Consider the following 20,105-nt stretch of genomic DNA (forward strand, 5'->3'; position numbering starts at 1 on the left):
GTTAAGAAACAAATAAGGACTATTATCAATAAATAAAGAGTAACCAGGGAACAATTTCTTCTTTATACTGAAATACAGTAATTTCTACTTTTAGTTGTCAAGGTGTTTTAATGCAAATGTGATTGCCACTGATCCCTTTCACTATTTGCTGACAACATTGCTATGACATTACCAAGTAACAGGTTAAGACTTCGTCATTACCATTTTGGTGACAATTATCATAGCAGTTTAGTGACAATTGTTCACTTTGGTATAAAAGCATGACATTTGGACATGATGGCTACACAAAAAGTCAGTACGGCGGCCATTTTCTTTTTACCAATGTGAACGATTCTCCTGAAAAAGGCCTTTAATCTGCTCCACTAAGGTCTCTGCATGGAAGGGTTAATGCACTAGGAAGCCGTAAAAACACAACCTAACCCAAAAGCGTATTCATACAGTAACTGACTTTCTTAGCCTTCATATTGGTGCCAGATTTATGTGAATGCATTTATGAGGTTCTGCCTTACCACTAAAAAGGCACACTAAGTTGAATAAAAATCTGTGTCTGTCAGCTCTGGCCTCCGTGTCTGATTTCACGTGGAATGACCCCAAACCCAGAGCCCTTGATAAGAAGAGTTAAAAGGCTGCCATAGGAGCCTGCGGGAACTTCCGCCGACAAAACTGGCGGCGAAACTGACCATATATGGTCAAAGATGGATGACCTCGTGGACCCCATTCAGTTCTGTGTTGCCTTCACTTAGGTCCGTATGTCCGTTTCCATAGACTATCATTGGGGACTCTGAGAAGAATTGATATAACAAACATTTTTGTGCATTTCAAGGCACACAATTTCAAGGGTCTGTGTAATTACTTTACCTAAAATGGCAATTTGTGTCAGAACAAAAGCAGCACGGTCTAATTTGTAGAATTGATACAAGTAACCTAGACATGCTAACACAAACCTACGGCAGAGATGGGGTTAGCTAACCGTTAGCAGGACCTAACGAGGCTATCATAAACCCATGTAGCACCACGTGACCAAAGATCAAAGACTGCGTTAACTCTTCTTATCAAGGGCTCTGCCCAAATTAGGGCAGCAACTAACGATTATTTGAATAGTCGACTAATCGGTAGGTCTAGTCACGATTAGTCACGATTATTCGTGAAAAGAAAAGACTTGCTCCAACCTCCGACAAACCCTCCCGGCCTCTAGCGCAGGAAAGTGAAAACATTTTTACAGCTCACAATGACCTTTAAATCATGATAGTAGCTTGTTACTCCAAGATACAACATCCAATTCATAAGTGCTGGGCAATTTAAGGCTTCAATAAAGTAATAAAGCATTAGGGAAGTAGTAAAAAAAAGCATTGAATTAAATAAAAAGATTAGTCGACAATGAAAATTCTTGTCGAAAAATTTGTATAGTTGATCAATCACGATTAGTCGACCGGTTATTGCAGCCTTAGCCCAAACCCAAAAGCATGCTTGGATTAGAATAATACAAGATGAGAGAATGGACCTCTAGGGTTATAGTTTCCCTAAATGGCCACTTGTTGTTACTGTACGACTACGTAGTACTGCACATACCGAGATATTTCCCCAAATCATGGGCCAGCTGGTTTTGGCCAATCTTCAGCAGGATGGACAACATGACATCTCCAGCGTCGGCGGTGTAATGCTGGACCATCAAGCCCACAGTGTCGTATATGTCTGCCTTCTCCAGTCGTCCCTGTGGGATTTGTCCTTCGTCTTGCAAGTAGTGTTTGAATCCCTTGAAATCAAATTTAGTGAGGTTGTCCAGAGTTTTCCGCAGCACTTCCTTCAGGTCTGCATTCGCGCTCTGTTCCATTATGCCCCTAAAAAATCAATCAATGAATCAATCAATCAACCAATCAATGGGCCACCTGTCAATAGGTGTCTCCGCAGAATAAGTAACAAAGAATGACCTCTGTACTCTTGAGTTCTTTGAAAAGTTCACTTAACTCTGTAAGCCTAACATTTTTTTTTTTTTTTTATGTGAGTCTCCTTCAACTGTCTAACTTACCCTCACTAATATAATACCGATTAGGGGAAGAAATAAACTACTGGTGCAAGTGTAGCAGTAGTGTGTATTGGGTGACCGTCACATCTACTCCTTTCCTGTGTATTTTTGACAATTTGGTGACTGCCCCTTAGCAGGGCCTCACCTGGGGTCACGATTGGGTGACCATAAGCCACACCTGCGTAAATCAAGATGGCTGTGCAGACATTCTCTGCTTTGCTGAGAAGAACAGACTAGGCCAGTGGCTCTAGCTTCATCCTCATCGCTTGGGAACTCATTTTGATACAGGCTGCTCGGTAGGTTGTTGATTTCTTTGTTCTTGCGGGGTTTTTTTGTGCTTAAATGCATCTGTGTCCTTACAGGTTGCTCTTATTTCAGCTTGGGCTAATTGTTTGCCAACTGCCTATACTAGCAGTAGGGCTCCATCTTTACCCCGCCTGCCAGACGCACTCGCTGACCCTTATTCAGATGAGTTCATTACATTGTTACATGTACTGTATGTGCACTAACCCTTTAACCCCTTTGCACAGAGCCTTTGTTATAACCTTACTGTCACCAAAATTGTAATGGCTATGTCTTAATCTGTTACTTAAGACTTAAGGCTGTCATAGCAATGTTGTTATGATGTAGTTGAGTATTTTCAGCAAGTAGAGAATAGGCCCGCCGGCGTACCCATCTGCAGTAAGAGGCTACTGTGGGCTTTCCCACCAATAATGGTCAAACTAGTTGCCACTTTGTCCTCCCCTCTTCTGTTCCTCCTAGCTCACGGTGGCTATCGCCCTGCTGCAATACTGCTGCTTACTGCTCTGCTCGCTTGGCTGCTTTGGGTGTGTGTGGCAGCAGGTTTCGTGACGCTGAAGCGTGTGTGCTTGTATTGCTTTGCTAGGTTGTCTTAATTGGTTTGCTATGATTCTTTTCTTTTGCTGTGACTTGATTTGTCTTGCCAATTGTTTTCCTTCTTTTGGTTTGCAGGGTTTTGTCAATTTTGTATTACCTCAGCACCGTTGGTCCTGTCAGTAGGAATATCTCCACTAGGGTGGAGCACCACTTGTAGCCTAAGCCAATTGTGGCATGTGAATCAAGTTTACATGTGCATGATTTCAATGACAGTATTTTATGATTACAGTATGTGCTTCACAAAAATAAAATAAAAAACCTTCAACCTGTCTGTAATTGAGCAATGTTGAGTTGCGTAAATTGATTGCTTAACTCTCCACTCTCGGCACTACAAGACATTTACAAGAAGCACAAATCTATGTGACAGAACATCAAAGTCAGACTTTTGGAATTGCTGCTGTACACTAGGAGTTTCCAAACTTTTACAATTTGGGACACATTTGAAATTTTCACAAATGTTCAGCACCCACTTTTTACCCAATAAAGAAAACGATGTATTCAATAAATCAACAGCTGCACCCACAAACATTATTTTGATTATTTTAGAAAATGATTTCAAGTCCCACTTGAAATACCTTCAGGGCCCACTATTATGTATATACTGTATGTCATCGTGGCATCTGAAAGATGTAATAATAATAATAATAATAATAATAATAATAATAATAATAATAATAATAATAATGATAATAATACTGTAAACATTCAGTCCCAAGCCAAACTTTTACACACAGACGGATTTCTATTTTGCATGCTCTTTTCTCTATGTCAACCATTCTCATGCATCCCTCATCACATGTGAAACTTCAGATCAGTCATACTTGGTGAGAAATCTTACCTGCAAAATTTCTTTGATTCCCAGCAATGTTCTCATGTTCAAATAGAAGAGTCCCTGAATGGGTTGTGTGTGGAGTGCTGTGACCAATATACCCAGGGACATGAGTGGGTGGGGGGCAGTATGACAACACCTCCAACGTCATCTACATCCCATTGTGTTGATTGCCCAGTTACAGATTCTCTAGACCAGGGATGTGCAACTGGAGACATGGGGGCCAAATGCCCCCCCCCCCCCCCCCCCTCCTCACTGAGTGTGACCCATAGACAAAACATACATAAAAAATAATGACCAGACTTTTTTTAAACTACTGCTGAATCACATGAATTAAATTATACTGTTGGCCGATAGAGAAGACTCCTATTCCTTTCAAACAATTTCGGTGGCCAGTGAGCAATTTCTGTATAAAAAAGAGACAATCCGCACACTTCAGGTCTATTTTTGTGGAAAGAACTTGACTTGCAAGCTTTCGGTCCTTAGACCTTCATCAAGCAGAGTGCATAAAAACAGTGCTTGTGGGACCTGTGGTGCAGCACTCTGAGTCAATTAAGCATTCTGGGAAATGTGGTGAAAGACAAACATGAAACATAAACATAGAAAACAAGAACATGTCCATGCTTTGTAGATATCAGGCATTACCATCATAAATCAGAGCACACAGTTCAAAATTAAATCCATATATGGGTAGATGACGGATAGGCAGCAAAAAACATTTTTTTTCACAAAACATTGTTTATGAGGGAAAAAAGTATATGTCTACGTAGTGCAGCAATTAATCTTTCAAAAAATCCAAGTGGTCACAATGTTGGTCTATTCATTGATTATTTATTTACGCTGATAAAGCAATTTGCTGAAAATATGTCCTTTGGTGTGACGTTAAGAAATAAATATATTAAGTAATGTAGAAATGGCTTGATGGAGTTTTATGAACATTGTTACACTCTTCATATTTATTGCAATTTTTTAAAGTCTTAATTTAATGAGAAATTACCATTTAAGTATTTTTTCCCATTAGATGTGAGATTATTAGAAACCTTCGAGGAAAAACAGGGATATCTTTCTTTTAAATGTTCAAAATTGTCCGAATTTATACTAACTTTTCAGGGACGATAATTTGTTCTTCCCTAATGCAATATTCAGTGTTTATCAAACATATTGTTTAGCTCAAACAAATATTTGAGCGTTTAAAACATGTCACACCGTAGGACATTCATGTCACGCTAAAGGACAGAAATGCAAAACTGAGCCAGAAACAAACATACCAACATGATTATTTTGTCTTTTGATCATAATATAATGTTGTAGTCAATATGGACCTACACTTTACACTTATAAGTCTTTGAATCGTCAATTATCAGCCTATCGTAACTTAAATATGTCACGGGGGTGAAAATGACTTGTGGGGAAGGAACAAAAAGATGGACGCTGTGTTACCGGGGGAAACATTTGATTGACGGATGTAAACAACCTTGCTGGGTTCTCTGCCAAGACAGACGCTCATTCAGGTGATTAATTGGGACAAGCCACAGGTGTTGGGAGGGCAAGGGGTAGGATGTGATTGGTGATTACGGAGTGGCGAGAACTTTTAATGGAACTGTGTTTGCATGGACGGCTGCTGGACACGCCACGAGAGAGAGAGAGCGACAGGACGCCGGAGAGAGGCGGCCATGGGCCGACAGCAGGTGCAGGGGTGGGGGATTGCCTCAGCCGGTAACCGGATGGTGTCTGGAGGACGAAGAGAATCCAGAGAGCTTCATGGAAGATCCTAAGGATCGGCATCCAGGCGCCGCCAGCTCGACGGAGGGAGCGCGACCGGCATTTTGCCTGATGCGGAGGTGCGCGTCCCAAGCTGCGGTCGGTTCTGCCTCGGAGGATGTTTGTGGTGCGACGAGAGTGATCGCCCTCGAGAAGCAAGTGATTTGGCCTGGACACCAGGGCCTTCAATTGGAAGCCCCACCCGCCGCGATGCACGCTGCCTTGGCCCTCTCTACCTCCATCTCTCTCTCTTTCTCGCTCACTCTCTCAGCCTTGCTTTCTTTCTGTCGCTCGGTCTCTCGACCTTGCGCGCTCTCTCTCTTTCTCTCCCTCTCTCGCCCTTCGGCTGAAGAACTGTGTCACAGAGACTCATCATGATCGTTTGGCACACAGCTCAGGTGGATCATCACCCCGTTTGGATTGAAGTGTGCTGTGACCGTGTGCCGTGTAAGTCCACCTCTTTTTGCATGCTGCGTGCTGGTGTGACTCAACTAGTAGTAATAACGGTGACCCACTGACTGTGTAGCCTACCATCCATCTACTGTGAAGTGACTGCTGGGATTGGGAACTGTGGGACAATGCTTTAAGACTGTTTTAATCTTGGGTGAAGTAAAATAAATATTTATGATGGTCTAAAACTGTTTCCGGCGTCTTGGTGTATCTGAGTGTGTGCAGTGTACTCCTCTGGGTATTGGGTGGTAAACGGGGGTGCCGTTAAGAATTACGCACGCCCCCTACCTGTGACATTTGGCGTAGTCGGCAGGATACCCTGAGTTAGAGCTACTGCACACCCCAGGTATACCAGACACAGAGAACAGCAATCACCCTAACATTTTAATGGAACAATTTTTAAAAAAAGGAAAAAAAAAAAAAAAAAAAAACTGAAAATTTGGGGTTCCATCTGAACTGTTTTAAAATCAAAAAAATCGAGGTTCCAGGGACTGGAACCTAAAAGGGTGGGTGGATGTCACGGGGATGAAAATTACTTGTGGGGAAGGAACAAAAAGATGGACGCTGTGTTACCGGGGGAAACATTTGATTGACGGATGTAAACAACCTTGCTGGGTTCTCTGCCAAGACAGACGCTCATTCAGGTGATTAACTGGGACAAGCCACAGGTGTTGGGAGGGCAAGGGGTAGGATGTGATTGGTGATTACGGAGTGGCGAGAACTTTTAATGGAACTGTGTTTGCATGGACGGCTGCTGGACACGCCACGAGAGAGAGAGAGCGACAGGACGCCGGAGAGAGGCGGCCATGGGCCGACAGCAGGTGCAGGGGTGGGGGATTGCCTCAGCCGGTAACCGGATGGTGTCTGGAGGACGAAGAGAATCCAGAGAGCTTCATGGAAGATCCTAAGGATCGGCATCCAGGCGCCGCCAGCTCGACGGAGGGAGCGCGACCGGCATTTTGCCTGATGCGGAGGTGCGCGTCCCAAGCTGCGGTCGGTTCTGCCTCGGAGGATGTTTGTGGTGCGACGAGAGTGATCGCCCTCGAGAAGCAAGTGATTTGGCCTGGACACCAGGGCCTTCAATTGGAAGCCCCACCCGCCGCGATGCACGCTGCCTTGGCCCTCTCTACCTCCATCTCTCTCTCTTTCTCGCTCACTCTCTCAGCCTTGCTTTCTTTCTGTCGCTCGGTCTCTCGACCTTGCGCGCTCTCTCTCTTTCTCTCCCTCTCTCGCCCTTCGGCTGAAGAACTGTGTCACAGAGACTCATCATGATCGTTTGGCACACAGCTCAGGTGGATCATCACCCCGTTTGGATTGAAGTGTGCTGTGACCGTGTGCCGTGTAAGTCCACCTCTTTTTGCATGCTGCGTGCTGGTGTGACTCAACTAGTAGTAATAACGGTGACCCACTGACTGTGTAGCCTACCATCCATCTACTGTGAAGTGACTGCTGGGATTGGGAACTGTGGGACAATGTTTTAAGACTGTTTTAATCTTGGGTGAAGTAAAATAAATATTTATGATGGTCTAAAACTGTTTCCGGCGTCTTGGTGTATCTGAGTGTGTGCAGTGTACTCCTCTGGGTATTGGGTGGTAAACGGGGGTGCCGTTAAGAATTACGCGCGCCCCCTACCTGTGACACCTATCCAAAAAAGTTCTCTTAGCATAATTTCGTGTCGATGTCACCTCCTCTGTATAGAGTTACTTGCTCTATACCTTGAAATGAAGAAAGAGGGTGTGACAGATCATTAAAATGACAGGAAGGATAGTTTTCATCTTTTCTCCTAATGGAGCTCTTACGTTCACTTATTCTTTGTTTCAGAGGGCGGGTGGTTTCACCAATGTAAATTTTGTCGGATGGGCATGTTAACATGTAAACAGACTTTTTTGTGTTGCATGTGATTATTCCCCTGATTCCAAACCTTTACCTGTTCTAGGATGCTTACAGGTATTATTTTGTTTTCACTGAACTATGACAATGAGCACCATTTCCACAGGCATAATTCCCTTCCTTGATTGGAGTTAACAGCGTTTGTTTTGAAGGGGGCAAGAATGTTAGATCTGAACAATTTATTGTGGATGTTTGGTCCTCTTTTGTGAACAAAGAAAGCAGGGTCCTGAACAAGTTCAGACATGCCTCGGTCTGTTAAAATATAGGCCTACCAGTGTTTCTCAATAGTTTTTTGTGGCCTGGAGAGTGTAGGTGGTAATACAAGAAACTGAAAATTTATTTTTTATTGACATTTATCTTTTTTTACACTTTTTTGCAGAAGGTCAACTCTGGACTTGGAAGGAGCACTCTTATATGTCCCATCAGTCAAGACCAACAGATTTAGGTTTTCATTTGTCCCTAGTGCCATCTCCCTTTTAAATTCACATCCCCCTGATTGAGTTCTTGACCTGATCCCTGGCGTTGTTTATGGCATTTTATGGTATGATGATGTTCTTATTTTATTCATTCATGATGTATTTTTGTCTCATTCATTTTACAACCATATTTATGGTCATTTTAACCTTTTATTGACCACTGCGCTTCATGTCTGTCCTGTGGTATATGCTGTTGCTGTCTATATGTGCTTATGTCTCGCTGCACACCTAGGCACACCTTTTTGAGGACAATAAAGTTGAAAATTGAAGTTGAAAGTTGATATGCAGTATCCACACATTGAGCTGTATAGCGCCATTCCAGGAACTGCTGCTTCATTTCTACTGCCTTCTCAATGAAATCATTGTCAGAGTGGCAGAGTCTTCTTAACCTATAAAATGGACTTTTAGGTAGTCCATTTTTTAAAGTGTATACCACTACTTTGGATCAATATGTACACATTGTATTCAATAAATGATCCAAACATATAAGTCCCTCCAAAAATAGGATTTTTGTTGTTTGTTGTGGCAAATGTGGTTTTCTACCGTAACCTGGCGACTGCGTCAGGCGAGTCCATGGGTGAACGTTCTAATTTTATTTGCCTGGAATTTTACATAGGCGAGGTGACGATCACTAATGATATAACGGCCGTGGCCTGCCTTAGGCCTGTAATAGAAATCGCAACTACCGGTAACTCGTGCAGCTTTTCTCATACAGGGCATTGTAACAACTTCCAAATGATTTAGTAACATTTTTGGCCAACTAGTTTTAGTAGAAATGCTATTCACGCAGGGTTCCAAATTCTGCTTGGGCCTAGCCTATAATAGGCCTAAGCGACATGGCCTTTTTTTTTTTACTAGTCCCACTCCCTTCATATTTTTGGGCTTACTTTTAATACGCCGGTAGAAGTAGGCCTAGAAGTAAACTTTTCAGTAAACTTTAAAATGCTCATTAACTGCCAATATCGTGTCAGCTTAATGCAATAGGCTACCTAAATTACAAACGGGTCTCTTGAAATTATCTGCGTAAAATGTGGTGCTATTCGCCCGACTGTGGAGTGACTGTCCATGGTGCTGAAATTGCGGCAGGCAAGTTACCATTTCATGAGGGGATACGTAGACTTTTTCTGATGCCCTGTTGCATGAAAAAAACTATGGATAATTGTTGAAGTTGTAGAACTATCACAGGAACTAGACTGCCTGTGCAGTCGCCTTCGACTGCTTAAGGTATATCCCCGAAACGCGACGCTTCCAGTCCCCAATCATTCCTACCACTCCCGTCCACCTTTTCATGAACGTTTATGATAAATACAAAATATAAAATAAATATATTTAATATCTATACATAGATCAATGACGTGCATAGGCTTAAAACCAAATGACTATTGTGAAAATGAAGGAAAAAATGGGGCAAATGGTAACACTGTTTTAATGGTTCACTATTACAGTGGATATACCACATTAGGTACAGTGTAATAACCAGTGTAACAATATTTAATACCACGTCATACCAGTGTGACACCATGTACCAATTTTGTACTTATATCATGTAGGCTATTTGTATGTAAGTGGTATTACATGGTATTGCATATTTGTACACTGGTATTACACTAGTATTACATGGTATTACATATTGTTACACTGGTTATTACACTGTACCTGGTATTGCCTATTTTTACACTGGTATTACACTAGTATTACATGGTATTAAATATTGTTACACTGGTTATTACACTGTAGGCCTACCTGATATGGTAGATTCACTGAAATGGTGAAGAAGTCAGTCAGAAGTTATGGTCCAAATAAAAATTCCACCATTTTGAAAGTGTTGACCTCCAAACTCGAATCAGTTCATGAACCTACCCTGCAGCATTCACACACCAAATCTGGGACAAATCCAGCCACCCGGTCAGAAGTAATGGGCCAAACAAAAATTCGGCCATCTTGAATTCGGCCATCTTGAAATTGTTGACCTCCAAACTCGAATCAGTTCATGAACCTACCCTAGAACATTCACACACCAAACCTGGGACAAATCCATCCACCCGGTCAGAAGTTATGGACCAAACAAAAATTCGGCCATCTTGAATTCGGCCATCTTGAAAGTGTTAACCTCCAAACTGTAATCAGTTCATGAACCCACCCTAGAGCATTCACACACCAAATCTGGGACAAATCCATCCACCCGGTTAGAAGTAATGGGCCAAACAAAAATTCGGCCATCTTGAATTCGGCCATCTTGAAATTGTTGACCTCCAAACTCGAATCAGTTCATGAACCTACCCTAGAACATTCACACACCAAATCTGGGACAAATCCATCCACCCGGTCAGAAGTTATGGACCAAACAAAAAATCGGCCATCTTGAATTCGGCCATCTTGAAAGTGTTAACCTCCAAACTCTAATCAGTTCATGAACCCACCCTAGAGCATTCACACACCAAATCTGGGACAAATCCATCCACCCGGTCAGAAGTAATGGGCCAAACAAAAATTCGGCCATCTTGAATTCGGCCATCTTGAAATTGTTGACCTCCAAACTCCAATCAGTTCATGAACCTGCCCTAGAGCATTCACACACCAAATCTGGGACAAATCCAAACATCCGTTCAAAAGTTATCGCGTTAACACGAAAGACCTTACGCGGCGGCGGCGGCGGTGCACGCAAAACCATTACATCCCCGACGCTCCGCGTTTCGGGGATATAATTATATTATATACACTTTAAAGCTCTTGGGTGTGCACTGGTGGCCAAGAGAAAAGTGTTGCGATCAGTTTCTTTCTAATCCACATAGGCCTATCTAAGAAAGATACACGTGATTGCTCATATTCTAGAGTAAATTTTAAGTCAGAGTTACATCTATTTAGATATGTACCAAATGCGAACAGCAAACATCATCCAGGAAACTATACCATTTAAGGATTTTTTCTTTTACTAAAAGGGTTCATATCTGGGTTAAAGACAAATTTATGTTCAAAATACCCCACATAAGTTAGCGTAATCAGGAGCAAAAGTAGAGCCCATAGAGGTTCCTTTCAGTTGTAAATAGACTTAACCTATAAATGAGAAGTAGTTTAACTTCAGTACCATGGAGGCCAGCTCAATGATAAAGTGAATAGGTGGGAGGTCCGTCTGATCCTGAAAATAGACGCCCAAGGCATCTAGTCCCCGGTCATGAGATATATTTGTATAGGGGCTCTCCATAAGGTAGCTAAATGTATGTCAGCAGACGCATCTACTATCTCTGAGATCTTATGATAACATTAGTAGAATCCTTGACATACAGTATGATGGAAGTTGGAAGACAATGATGAGGTGAACCACAATATTAATGTTTCTAGAAGAGAGTCTTTGCTAGCCATCATAGACCTTCCCTTAGGATTGACCAAACTTTTGTGGATTTTAGGTAACATATAAAATACAGGAGTCACATAGGGTTTACAATTCAGAAAGGAATGTTCATTTTTAGATATCCAGTGTATTCTCAAGGCATTATCTGTTATGATTCTTCTCTGGAAGTGTTTAGTTAGATTTGCACGTAGTCTTCTGTAAAATTCATCATAACAAATTTGGCGATATAGTCCAGGAGCCCAGGGGGGTCTACCTAGTTGGGAAGGTTACCAATTTTTATGGGTACTATGATGTCTGGCATGGTCCCCAGATAGAGGAACAGCACGTCTGCCGGGTTCCCTCGGGTGGATGTGGCAAGGAGGGGGTAAAACTGGCACCCAAAAAATGGGCTAGATCAGTTGGTGAGGTTACCACTTGGAACCTGTTGTAAATTGTTCATCATAGTCCCCTGATAGAGAAATGACCACTGCCAGACATTTTCAGTGGTGGGGGACCCCCGGCAGACGCCCCCGTATGATGACACCCCCAAAAATGGGCTAGATCAGTTGGTGAGGTTACCACTTGGAACCTGTTGTAAATTGTTTGTCATGGTCCCCTGATTGAGGAATGGCCACTGCCAGACATTTTTGATGGTGGGCGGGGCTTGCCAGACATCATTAACTGGGGGGTAAAAAATGGGCTAGATCAGTTGGTGAGGTTACCACTTGAAATCTCTTGTAAATTGTTCATCATAGTCCCCTGATAGAGAAATGACCACTGCCAGACATTTTCAGTGGTGGGGGGCCCCCGGCAGACGCCCCCGTATGATGACATCCCCAATTAGGCTATGTCATTCACATAAGGTTTGAACCAGACATGTTACAAAAAGACAAATGAGACCACTTTTAGATAGATAGATTAGATAATTCCAACATGGAGAAATGACTGGAAGGGTCAATATATTCATAGAAACATGTTTTGGGTACTTTTTTAGGACAAAAATGACTTCAATTTAAATCCGGATTGGAACCAGTGGGCAGGCTTTCAAAATCAATGCAAGCATGACATGTTTCTGATTTAAAAGAATGGTGGCCAGCATATTTAATTAATATAAATTAATAAACCAATATTTACTGTTATTTATTTTGACATCCCAGTTTCTAACTCCACACAAAGAGGCAAGAAAGACTTGAGAAAGAAAAAATAAAGTGTAATATAGTCAAATGTTGTATCAAACAGCTTCTTTGGCAGAGGTCTGCACTCTGAGTGCGTTTTGATATATTCTCACTAAAAACACAAAATATTGATAAAGCAAAAAGAAATAAACAAAGTCATCAAATATCTATGAATCTTGAGATTGTCTGGAGTACGGAATGAAAAAAATAATTATCTTCTGATTGAAAACCAAAGATACAGTCAATGGCAAGTCCCTCTTTCACCATTCATTGCCAATTATATCAACTCTCTCTCTCATTCATCTGTGTGGCATATATAATATTTGAAATATAGGCTGCACTAGATACCAGTCTCAGGAGTGTACTGAAGTTTATGTATTCCTTCAACAAGAGCACCAACTTGTTTCCAACTCAAGGACTCTCTGATTCCACATCAAAGAAACAGCAGTACACGCATGGACTGCTGTTACGTAAGGGTTAACGTTCGGCGAGAAGGTCGCTACCGTGGAATAGCAGCACGACAGAGAGAATCTTTAGACCCCGACGCGGAGCGGAGGGGTCTTGTTCTCTCTGAAGTGCTGCTATTCCACAAAGCGACCGACTCGCCGAAAGTTAACCCGCTTATTATATGGATATACTTAAATGATTCACACATGGCGGGGACATTTCTTTAGGCCTATTTAATGTTAAGATTGTTGCTGCGCAAAACAAAACAGTGCCGTTGTGGAACACCGCTAGGCAACAGCTAGGTAGCCAGGACAACAGGTGTTGTCTATCACAGCAGCTGATTAGAGTCTTGTTGAAAAGTCGCTTTAGCAGTGAAAAGTCTTGTTGCCATTGACAGCGGTCTGTTATAGACCAACCCGTCCGTTATCGAAAAATAACAGACGTGCGAACGTTGGGGAGCCCCGTTGAAATGAATGGAGCATTCGACCGATGACGTCACAACCATATAATAAAAACGGGTAACATAAGGGGACAGACACAAAACGAAAGCTCAAAAAGGTTTTAATTACGAAAGTCTAGGGGTTATACAAAGAATGCGACGGAGCATCAAAGCTCAAAATCCAAAAGAAAAGACAAAAGGCTTCAATGTCAGCAACAGGACGGCAAGAGCGTCAGACGAAAACGGGTCAGGAATGAAGTCTCCCCCCAGCCGGCATGCGGCAGTCCTTTTGAATGGCTGCCGCAGGTGTACCCAATTAGTAAATCAGGTGTGGCCCATCCGGTTGATGGGGAGGACCACCAATCACATCTCCCTGCTATTTACAAAAGACAAACATTAGAGGGAGCCAAAAGAAATACAGATGAAACACAGAGACAGATGTAACAACACCACATACAGTACATTGCTGTACGTTGAGCCAAATGTACAGGACAGAGAAACATGGCAGTGTAAAACTTGTGAAACTCAGTGTAAAACACTCATGGCTGACAAACTTTAAACTGTGGATGAAATGGCTGATGATACTGTTTGCAATGCCAGAGATTCTTTAAGTATATAGTTATATTCCAATGTAATAGGTTGCTATGGTCACCTAACATGACCAGGTTCCGGTCTGCCTAAAGGGGCGTGTCATAATACTCCTAGCATTGAATAGAACAGTCCTTACGTCTGCCTAGGTCTGCCTAAAGGGGGATTTCTCCCCACTCCCCCTTGCAATAATAGAACCCGGAAACAATGGGCCAATGGAACCTCTCTCTCTCTCTACTCTCTCTGGTGTTACTGTACAAGTTCATAAGCCTTGTATGACACAGTGCTATACAAAAACAACTAGACTGCCTGTGCAGTCGCCTTCGACTGCTTAAGGTATATCCCCGAAACGTGACGCTTCCAGTCCCCCATCATTCCTACCACTCCCGTCCACCATTTCGTAAACGTGTATGATACATACAGACGTGACATGACGTGCATAGGCTTAAAACCAAACGGCTATTGTGAAAATGAAGCAAAAAATGGGGCAAATGGTAATACTGTTTTAATGGTTCAGTGGATATACCACATTAGGTACAATGTAATCACCAGTGTAGCAATATTGAAATCAATGTAATACCAGTGTAACACCGCCATTTTTTTTACTTACATCATGTGTTTGTGCGTAAGTGGTATTACATGGTATTGCATATTGTTACACTGGTATTACACTATATTACATGGTATTGCATACTGTTACACTCGTTATTACACTGTACCTGATATTGCATATTGTTACACTGGTATTACACTAGTATTACATGGTATTAAATATTGTTACATTGGTTATTACACTGTACCTAATATGGTAGATTCACTGAAATGGTGAACCATTAAAATAAGGTGTTACCGGGCAAATCAATCCACCCAGTCAGAAGTTATGGGCCAAATGAAAATTCCGCCATTTTGAAAGTGTTGTCTTCCAAACTCGAATCAGTTCATGAACCTACCCTAGAGCATTCACACACAAAATCTGGGACAAATCCATCAACCCGGTCAGTAGTTATGGGCCAAACAATAATTCGGCCATCTTGAATTCAGCCATCTTGAAAGCGTTGACCTCCAAACCCGAATCAATTCATGAACCTACCCTAGAGCATTCACACACCAAATCTGGGACAAATCCATCCACCCGGTCAGAAGTTATGGACCAAACAAAAAATTGGCCATCTTGAATTCAGCCATCTTGAAAGTATTGACCTCCCAACTCGAAGCAGTTCATGAACCTACCCTAGAGCATTCACACACCAAATCTGGGACAAATCCATCCACCCGGTCAGAAGTTATGGACCAAACAAAAATTCGGCCATCTTGAATTCAGCCATCTTGAAAGTGTTGACCTCCAAATTCGAATCAGTTCATGAACCTGCCCTAGAGCATTCACCCAATAAATCTGGGACAAATCCAAACATCCGTTCAAAAGTTATCGCGTTAACACGAAAGACCTTACGCGGCGGACGCGGACGCGGACGCGGACGCGGACGCGGCGGTGCACGCAAAACCATTACATCCCCGACGCTCCGCGTTTCGGGGATATAATTATTATTATTATTAATGGAACCTCTCTCTCTCTCTACTCTCTCTGGCCATATTGCCGCCCACACAATAAGATAAGACCTGTTGCTATGGAGACTGCACAGCAGCCTGACAAAACATACTTTTCTGTTGAAGAATGACTCAAAACAATCACAGGAGAAACGAAACACAACCAGTGAAGAGAGATGTGACTGTAACAGGAAATGTTCTTGCTACTCAGTTTCAACTGAGGCTTTCCATTTACATTTTTCATTGGCACATTTTAACATCCTGTGGCAGTACAATTGCTACGTTTATAATTCGGAATTAACTGACTTTAACCCTTGAAGGTGTTTGTTACATAGAAGGTGTTCGGGTCATTTTGACCCGGGCATATGGATTAATCTGAAAACTTTGTAATAAGATCTGATGAAATTCTTGAGGCAATATCTGCACTTGATAATAATCCAAATCTGTGCTGAGCACCTGAAGTATGGCAGCAAGAAACTCTGCCCTCTTTTAGCAATGTGTTTTACTGGGCTCCTCACCCACGGAGTGCTACCTGAGTCTCTTTTGGCCATATTGCTTGTTCCTGTCCTAAAGGACAAAGCAGGCAAACTGAATAGTATTGACAACTACAGACCTATAGCGTTGTCTAGTATTCCCTCCAAAGTTTTAGAACAGGTCCTCATTAAAAGGTTTGATGTTTTTCTTTTAACAACAGACAACCAGTTTGGTTTTAAGAAGAAACATGGCACTGATATGTGCATATTTGCGTTAAAGGAAATGGTAGCTCAGTATGTGAACCAGAACTCAAGTCAAGTTTATTGTCAATTTCTTTACATGCACTGGTCATACAAAGAATTTGAAATTGCGTTTCTTGCTCTCCCATGCAGACATAGACTAATCTAGGTAAGGACATAGACAGTATAGACATAGACAGTACTCATACATGGACATAGACAGTATGGACGTAGACATTGCTCATACAGACATTTAAAGTGCAAGACTGGACAACAGAAGACTTGTAGAGAACATACATTAAGAGGAGGTATTTTGTTGTGCTTTTTCTAAAAGTCCTTTATAGCGTTCTGACATAGTAATAGTAGTATTTGAAGAAAATAAATAATTAAAAAAGGTTTATTAAATACACCAGCAGCAGTATGTGTGTGTGTGTGTGTGTGTGTTTGTATGTGTTTTGTGTGCGTGTGTGTGTGTGTGTGTGTGTGTGTGTGTGTGTGTGTGTGTGTGTGTGTGTGTGTGTGTGTGTGTGTGTGTGTGTTTAGTGCAGGTAGAAAGTGCGGTGTGCGTCTGTGTGTGTGTACCTGTGTATGTGTGTGTGTGTGTGTGTGTGTGTGTATGTGTGTGAGTATGAGTTGTGTGTATGTGTGTGAGTATGAGTTGTGTGTCAGTGTGTGTATGTTTGGGTTTAGTGCAGAAAGTGCAGTGTGCTTGTGTGTGTGTGTGTGTGTGTGTGTGTGTGTGTGTGTGTGTGTGTGTGTGCGTGTGTGTGCGTGTGTGTGCGTGTGTATGTTTTGAGTTAGTGCAGGTTGAAAGTTCAGTCACAGATGTAGTAGTGCAGGTGGAATGTTCAGTCGCAGATATGGTGGTGGGGATGAGGGGGGGGAGCGTTGTCAGTGGCCTGGCTGGCTAGAGGCTGACAGTGAAGGGAGAGTGGGTTGAGTGTTCAGTATCTTGATTGCTTGATGCATCGTGCTGCTTGCAAGCCTGGTGGTACGGGAACGGAGGCGCCTGTACCTCTTTCCAGAGGGCAGGAGGCTGAACAGTTTGTGTGCAGGGTGGCTTGTGTCTTTGATGATCATCAGTGCTTTTCGGGTGAGGCGTGCGGTGTAAATGTCCTGCAGGGAGGGGAGTGGTACTCCAATGATCTTCACTCAACTCAACTCCACTGTTTTTATGTGTTTCCTCAATGCCTCTAAGGCTTTTGACCGCATAAATCATACTAAATTATTTATGAAGTTGCTACAGGGGGGGTACCTAAAGGTCCTCATTAGGATCATAGTGTACTGGTACAACCAAAAGACAATGCGTCTCAAATGGGGGTGTGGAATATCCTCCTCATTTCATGTGTCAAATGGTGTCTACCAAGGTGGGCTTCTATCTCCTGCCTTGTTTAATGTTTATACGAATGACCTATCAGCCCAGTTAAGTTTGTGTTCCACAGGCTGTTTTATTGGTAATTCTTTGGTGAATCACCTTATGTATGCAGATGATCTGGCCATTGTGAGCCCATGTAGTGCTGGGCTGCAACAATTACTTAAAGTATGCACTCAATATGGGCTTCTTTATGACATTAAATTTAATGCAAAGAAAAGTAATGTCATGATAGTGAGAACGAAAGAAGATAAGAAGATGACATTCCCTGTTTTCTATTTGTGTGATAGCCCACTTGTTGTGTGTTGGTCATATAATTTCGGATGATCTCAGTGATGATCGTGACATATATCGTCAACGACGTAAATTATATGCCCAGGCCAACATGTTACTTCGCAAGTTTAGCATGTGCTCAGTCAATGTCAAATGCTCTCTGTTTAAAGCCTTCTGTACACCCATGCACACTGACCATTTATGGTGCATAGGCAGCTACCTGTACAATCCTAGGTATAAGAAAAGCAGCTACCAGAAGCTAACAGTAGCATATAATGACACTATGAGACTGTTGATGAAGCTACCAAGATGGACCAGTGCTAGCTACCTCTTTGTGTATTCCAGTGTGCCTGGGTGTGATGCAGTCTTAAGAAATGTTATTTACAAGTTCATGTGCAGATTGGACTGCTCTCAGAACAGCATTATTCAAACCCTAGTGAGTCCAGTAAAGTTTTCTGTGAGGTTCTCCTCCAAGCTTATGTAGTGGAGCGCTGCTCCTTTAAGGGAAAGTCTGACGCTGCGGCACACGTCACCACGCCGCTCGTAGAGGCTTATGGGAAGTCTCTTCATAAATACTGCCAGTGGCTAGTATTCGGTAAGCCTGCAAAGTCCCCCTTTGCGCGTTTCATCGCCACCGGCGAATGCTGTGGTTGCTTCTCCCCTCGTCGTCGAGAGGAGTGCGGTGTCCAGTTCAGATCTAGGAGATGTGGACCATTTCTTGTCCTCGTGAGTATGTGGACCATCTCTTGTCGCTGTTTATGTGCTAGCCAGCGGCTAGTGGCTAACTTCGCGTCTGCTGTTCTATAGGTTGTGATTCCAACTTGGCGTCTCTTACTTGGCTAGAGTGATCTCTTGCTTCTCCACTGGCAAGGACTTCGGTGGACAATACCAACGGTTACCTTGCGCTTTTCCCGTCTCCTGCACTCCGGTATGTATTATAGTGGGTTAGCTTGTGCCTTTACCCAGCTCTGACTGTTTGTTTTCTTACCATGGTTGCTAACGACGGCCATTATTATGGTTTCAGCGTGTGGTCGCTACCGGCGCCTCGGCCGTGTACCTCTGTATTGGCACTCCGACTGTGAGAATTGCGCATCGGTGCACCCTCATCTCCGGGTAAGGTAACCTCTCGGCAGCAGAATCGTGTGATAGTGGGTGTCCTGCTAGCTTGGCTAACGCTCTCCTCCTCCCTCGCAGGTTGTATCCGTGTGGCCGTGGTCAGACACACCACGCGTTTAGGTGCACGAGCGGCGACTTTTAGCCCCGGTTGTGTGGTGCCTCTGGACGCCGGGAACCCGTATCTCGGCTGCTGCTCCGGCCTCGGGAAATTGGACATTCGTGTGTGTGTGTGCGTTGGCGCGCTTTAGTTCAGTGTGTGTGTGTGTGTGTGTGTGTGTGTGTGTGTGTGGGCGCTCGGCTCGGTGTGAGCTGGTGTGTGAGCCATTCCACAGTGTGTGTGCGTGTGCGTACGTGGTGCGTGTGAGTGTGTGTGTAGGTAGTGACGAGTGAGTGTGGGGATACCTAGGGGACTGCACTGAGCTGAGCCTCTGGGGTTGGTTTACCTCATGTTTTGATTTTCGTTTTCTTTCGTTTGCTGTGCCTAATTTCCTTTTTTTTCATTATTTCATTCAATTATCTAATTTCTTATTTAACTGCATGTGTTTACTGGATTTTGATTTATTTTGCATGGTTTGCTGTGATTTCTTGTTGTTTCTGTTTGCCGTGAATTATTTCTGTTTGTTGTGAACTATTTCTTTACTTTTTCTTTTGTTAATCCTGAGGTGTGCCATTCGCCCTATTGTGTTAGCCGTGCCAGCCCCTAGTGGCAAAGTCTGACAACCTGAGTGTGGGTTCTAAGGCCTTAGGCCTACCAGGTGTGTTGTTTATTGTGAATTAGTGAAC

This window comes from Engraulis encrasicolus, chromosome 10 (genome assembly GCF_034702125.1).
Source record: "Engraulis encrasicolus isolate BLACKSEA-1 chromosome 10, IST_EnEncr_1.0, whole genome shotgun sequence".
NCBI classification, from domain to species: Eukaryota; Metazoa; Chordata; class Actinopteri; order Clupeiformes; family Engraulidae; genus Engraulis; species Engraulis encrasicolus.